The sequence below is a fragment of the Puma concolor genome, chromosome D3, assembly GCF_028749965.1.
Source record: "Puma concolor isolate L17-30 chromosome D3, mPumCon1.1.hap2, whole genome shotgun sequence".
In the NCBI taxonomy this organism is placed as follows: domain Eukaryota; kingdom Metazoa; phylum Chordata; class Mammalia; order Carnivora; family Felidae; genus Puma; species Puma concolor.
The window spans coordinates 15,133,475-15,139,474 of NC_141678.1; positions in this window are offsets into that span (position 1 = coordinate 15,133,475).

The following is a 6,000-nucleotide window of genomic DNA, read 5'->3' on the forward strand; positions in this document are numbered from 1 at the left end:
GATATTGTTGCCAGTCGACTTGTGATAGTGATGATTCCATCTGAATTATCCTTTCCATGAGATGCTTGTTTCCAGCCATTTCAGTCTATTGCCACTAAAGACTAAATGAATGCATCCATCTCTCCTTGTCCCAATTTTATTCATCAAGAAACCATATTCTTATTTATTTCCCCAGGCTGGTCTTCTTACCAGGAGAGAAAATACTGGTTGCATAGCTTTTCAGAACCAGTCTCTACAATAGTAATCTCTCTTTGCAAATGAATACGTTGTCATCTGGTTTATACATCAGTCTCAAAGTGTGGCTAATGTGAGTCTAACCCAGAGGGATGATACCTCTCTCAGTGTGTTGAAAGAGCCAGGTTTCCATTGTTTGTAAGGATCTGGGTACAATCACTTAACCTTCATGCTATCACATGAATCTCTGTGGGAGACAGCTTGATGATGGGGACAGCTTCTGATGAGGACACAACTGACACCTGAGCAAAGATATCTGGAATTGTTACAGAGATGAGAACGAATATGGCTGAGTGGTCATTGGTTCTGCTCCCTACAGAAACACAGAAACCCTGATGACTTCAGGCTGATGGCGATGTTGAGCTCACCACCCTGATTTTATGATTCTATGCTGAATTAAAGCAATCTGTCTCATTAGCCCCAAAAGATCAGTGTCATGGTTAAGAACATCATCAGCTCAAGTGTGCCTATTAGCTCTACCTCATATCGACTGTGTGACCTTGGGCAAATGTTTTCCCCTCTTTGAGCCTCAGTTTCTTTATCTGTAAAATGGAGACAATATTCAAGCCTCTACCTTGCAAGGCTGTCATAATAATTGACAGGTGCGATGTATGCAAAGTGCTTGGCGTAGTATCTGGTTGGACATGGTCCTCACCAAGCAACAGCTATTTTTATTTTTACAGATCTTATGTCCAAACTGGAGGTTAGAAAACCTGGTTACCCACAGCCATGCTGTCTTCATGCTTAAAGGCCCTTTTCATATACTCAGTAATGGTTCAGGGGGTGACAGTGGTACCCAAACCACCATGGTTGCATTGAATTGGATAAAGAAAAGATATGTAAGATGTGCTCCCTAGGCTCAGAGAAGTTCTAATGTGGTTGGAGAGGCAATATATAAAAACATGAAGTGGTGGGGCACCTGGGTGGCTCAGTCAGTTAAACCTCTGACTTTGGCTCAGGTCATGATCTCATGGTTCATAGTTCAAGCCCCATGTCGGGCTCTGTGCTGACAGCTCAGAGCCTGGAGCCTGCTTTGGATTCTGTGTCTCCTTCTCACTGCCCTTCCTCTGCTCATACTCTGTCTCTCTCTCACACAAATAAATAAAACATTAAACAATTTTTGACAAAAACATGAAATGGTTAAGTACCATGTGCAACATACCAAGATGAGGGGGTAGCCCTGAGTGCAATAAAGGCTGAATCTGTCTTGCTCGTCCTGTCGTGGTATAAGTGGAAACAGCAGCAGACTCGGAGTCAGACAGCTTTCCGTGGACACTCCCCACCCCAGGCTTGGTTAGATACCACCCACTGTCCTAGGATATCAGCAGCACTCACCACTGAAATGTAAGTGTTCACTTGTTCAGTCTCTCCTGTTAAACTGGGAGCGATGGAGGACGTTCATTCATCCATTTACTAATTGATTAAGCAAATATTTACTGGGTATCTGCTATGTGCCAAGAACTGTTCCAGGAAATGAGAACAAGACAGCCATTGCCTGTATCCTTGAACACCTCATGGAAAGCTGCACAGAGAGACAAGAGACAAGTAAATATGTGGTTATATACAATGTTGGGTGGTGGTAAGCCCTGGGAAAAAATAGAAAGCAGGATAAAGGGTGTTGTAGACATGGAGATGTACCACCCACGTCTCCCATCGAGGAAGGACTTGCTGAGCAGCTGCAGGGAGAGTGGTCAGCAGATAGCTCCCACCTGTTCCTCCTCAGGGTCTGCCTGAGCTGCAGAGAGCCACCTTGCCCAAGCTCACACATTTCCCAGGGCAACCTGCATCCCGTGCCTCAGTGAGGTGTGGGGTCCAAAGGCCTGGCCATTTCCTCCTGACTCCAGACGCACTGGTGGGCGATATTGCTCACAGAACTTGTCGCCCGGGTGGATGAAGCTATGTTGAACTGATGTCATAGTTTCTCTTCCGTCTTTTATCCACACCTGCTTTCCCCTCTACACGACACACTCCATCTCTGTGTTTGCTTTAGGAGAATCCAACACGTGACAAGGTGATGGAGTGTCATGGCAGGGGAGGGGCTTGCAAATTTGGATAAGGTGAGTAGGGAAGTCCTCTCTGAGAAGGTGACATTTGAGCAGAGGCAGGAGGTTGAGGGGTCAGCTGTGTAAAAATCTGGAGGAACAGTGTTTCAGGCAGAAGGAACAGCAAGTCAGAAGCCCTGAGATAGGAATATACTTGGCACATTTGCGCATCATCAGCAAGGCAGGCTTGTGGGCTGAAGCCCAGTCATAAGGACAGCCATTGATAATGCAGCAGGAGAGGCAGTCAGCAGTCCCATACTGCTGTCCCATAGAGATGTGGGGACAGTCCCATAGAGATGTGGGGACATCTCTACTCTGTGTCCCTAGTACCAGTACATAGTAGGTCCTGAATAAATGTCTATCGAGCCTAGCTGGACTGTCATTCCAGCTCCTCTCCTCTCTCCATGTGTGATCTGGGACAAGTAGTTGCTCAACCTTTTTTGTGCCTCAGTTTCCCTGCCTGTAATCAGTGGCAAAGGCAGGACCCCTGAGCTCTGGTTTAGAGCTTTTGTTACCATACCGTTTTCTCTTCTTACATTCCCTTCTTCTCTCTCCTCTCTTCCTCCAGGGATCTGGAGCACACCTGGTCCCACCCCCAGCTTCTCAACAGACGGCTCCCACTAGAAGGGCGGTTGCTCTTGGCAGCTCGTCCCCATATCCCAGAGCCCCTGAGCTCAGAAGCAGCCATACCGGGGTGGTGGGTGGGTGGGTGGGTGGGGGGCGGTGGCAGAGTCGAGAGAGAGTTAGATTTCTCTCCTCTGATAATAAATAAACCCGATTAAGGCATCCTCGCACCCATGGGGCAGGGTGCTCCTTTGGTGGGCCTTATTGCTTTGATAAAAGCTGCAATATCTGAAAATTGTCTCCGGCACCCGAGAACTCCCATTTTATGACTTGCACGTGCCTGGGATAAATTGCTTTTGCTGCTTTGTTATATATAATTCAGGTCCTTATGGATGCTAGTGGGATGCATAGTGCTCTCCTGTAATGATTTATTCATTTGGGAGAAGCAGAGTGCACCCACTGGGTTCTGCCCAGCCCGCCTGACAGCTCGAAGGGTTGGCACTGCAGGCACATGTCGGATTCGTCTTCAGAGAGGAGCTGATTTGGGCTGTTTGGCTTTCCTGGAAAGCAGACCTGGCTGCGTGAGGACCCCTTGTCAGTATGAAGCTTCCTCTAAGGATGTGGCTGGCTGAGCTAGGGGCTTTGCGGGGGTAATTTCAAGCTTCCTCACCACTACCGTGGGGATATACTCATATGCTCACTTTACAGATGAGGAAGCAAGGTCAGGGAACTTATGTGACTTGCCCAAGGTCGCTGGCCAAGCAGGTGAAGGTCTTTTCCTAACAGATGGGTCAGCCTTCATTTTGCCCACTTGTGCCTGAGCCAGGTGCTTAACACACGCGGATTCATATCCTCTGCAGCATCCACCTGTGGGATACAAGTGATCCACTTCCCCATTTTATAAATGGGGAGGGGACTGACTAGTTTACCCCCTAGAAATGGAAAGTCTGGGATTTTAACATAGGTTAACATTCATTCATTCATTCACCATTCATTCATTTATCCCTCTGTGCCTCAGTTCCCTCATTTGTCAGTTGCGAGGAATATCAGTACTTACCTTGTGGGGTCATCGTGAGGATTAAATGAGGTATGGGGAAAACGAATTCTCACGCGCAAAACGCATTGAACAGTGTCTGGCCCACAGACAGATGGGCAGGAAATTTTAGCCGCAATGGTAAAGATTTTATCATTCACTTATTCTTTCATTCCACAAGTGTTTTTAAGTAGCCCACTGTCTGCAGGATGTCTCCTAGATGCCCTGCGCGCACGGGCTTGTTTTTGATCTCGCCATTATCTGCATCTCACAGATGGGGAAATGGCTCAGAGACGTGAACAGTTTGGTGGTGCTCCCCAAGCGGGAGGTGAGTGAGTTTTAATTTCCAAAATAGGTCAGCATGCATTCGTTCGTGTATTTTGTGTGGGCTAGGCACTTCGTGTATTTCTGTTGACTTACATGCATGAATGAATACAAGGATGTATCAGCTTGGTTCCTGTCCTCAAGACACGTATGATCTTTTGTGTAGGATATAGGCAAGTAAACAGGAAATGACTGTATTTGGTGAATTTGAAGATGCACGTTTTTTTGTTTTTTGTTTTTTGTTTTTTTTTTCACATATTAACCTCTCTGAGATCTAGATGGATCTTAAGTTCAATGGTGTAAAATCACTGTTGACCAGCAGCAGTCAGGGTGAGGTGAGCCTAGCCTGGAGATAGCAGTGGGGCTATATCTTTTAAGAATTCTTGCCATCTCTTATGTGCTTAATGGCACAGGGGATGATATCTTACAGGAGGACTTGGACTTTGACAACCGTGATTGAAAAAAAAATGGTTTAGAAGGTCTGGACTTTATATTGAAGACATTTTTTTGAATATTTTAGCCAATATACTTTGCTTCTGTTTTTTTTTTAAAGTATGTGCCAGTGTGATATGTGATAAAACATTCATGTCTCAATAAGTCTAAAAGCACTTTTTAAAAGAGTAGAAAGAAAGGTTCTCAGTGATAAGAAAGCACTGTGACTCTTAGGTATAGACCCAAGAGAAATGAAAACGTGTCTGCATAGAAGCATGTACACCAATGTTTATAAACAGCATTATTCACAATCAACCCCCATGTCCATCAACTGTTGAATGGATAAATAAAATGTGCTCTCTCCCTACAATGGAATATTATTTTGCCCATAAAAAGGAATAAAGTTCTGGTACCTGCTATAGTGTGGAGGACCCTTGAAAATGTTATGCTAAGTGAAAGAAACCAGCCATGTAAGCCAACATATTATATGGTTCCTTTCATATCAAAAATAGAGAATAGAGAAATAGAATAGAGAAACAGAGAAATCTGTAGAGACAGAAAGAAGATTAGTGGTTGCTTACGACCAGATAGGGGTGAAGGGGTAGAGGGAAGGGGGTGCTAGCTAATGGGTTTCCTTTAGAGGTGATGAAAATGATCTAACATCCACTGTGGTGATGGTCGCACAGGTGTGTGACTGTACTAAAACCCATTGAATTGTACACCTTCAGTGGGCTACTTGTATGGCATGTGAATTATATCTTAGCAAAGCTGTTAATGAGAAAAAGGGAAAAGCATCGTGCCACAGTCTTTCGTAGGGTTGCACACAATGATGATGGTGGCTTAGATTTGATGAAATGTGGTATAACGTCATGTGGTCAGTGTTACATCGGGGGGTTGAGTTGGGGCTGTGGAGGTGCTGAGAAGGCACCTGGGCTCAGCTGGGGCAGCAGGGAAGGCCTCCTGTGGGCGGTGGTGATGGTGATGCCAGCACCAAGCCTGTGAGGATAACTAGGGGAGAGGAAGCAGTGATCCGGGCACATACAATGGCTGGGAGGTGGGACTCCATCCTTTTCTTCAGGGACATGGCTTTTTCCCAGTGCAGATGCCTGTCCCCGACCCCTGGGGCTGGGAGGGTCATAGAGGTGAGTAAGTTGTGGTCTGTGCTTTCCAGGCATTTATGTTCTGGTACTGAAGATAAAGCACATACACCCAGTCTCCCTGGTCACCCTCAGCAAATGGCTCATCAGCATGTTCAGGGAAGAATAGAGAGAAGGTGGCTGGAGAGTCCCTTCTCACTGAGATTTTATTTATTTACATTTTTTATTTTATTTTAGAGAGAGCACATGAGCAGGGGAGAGGGGCAGAGAGAGA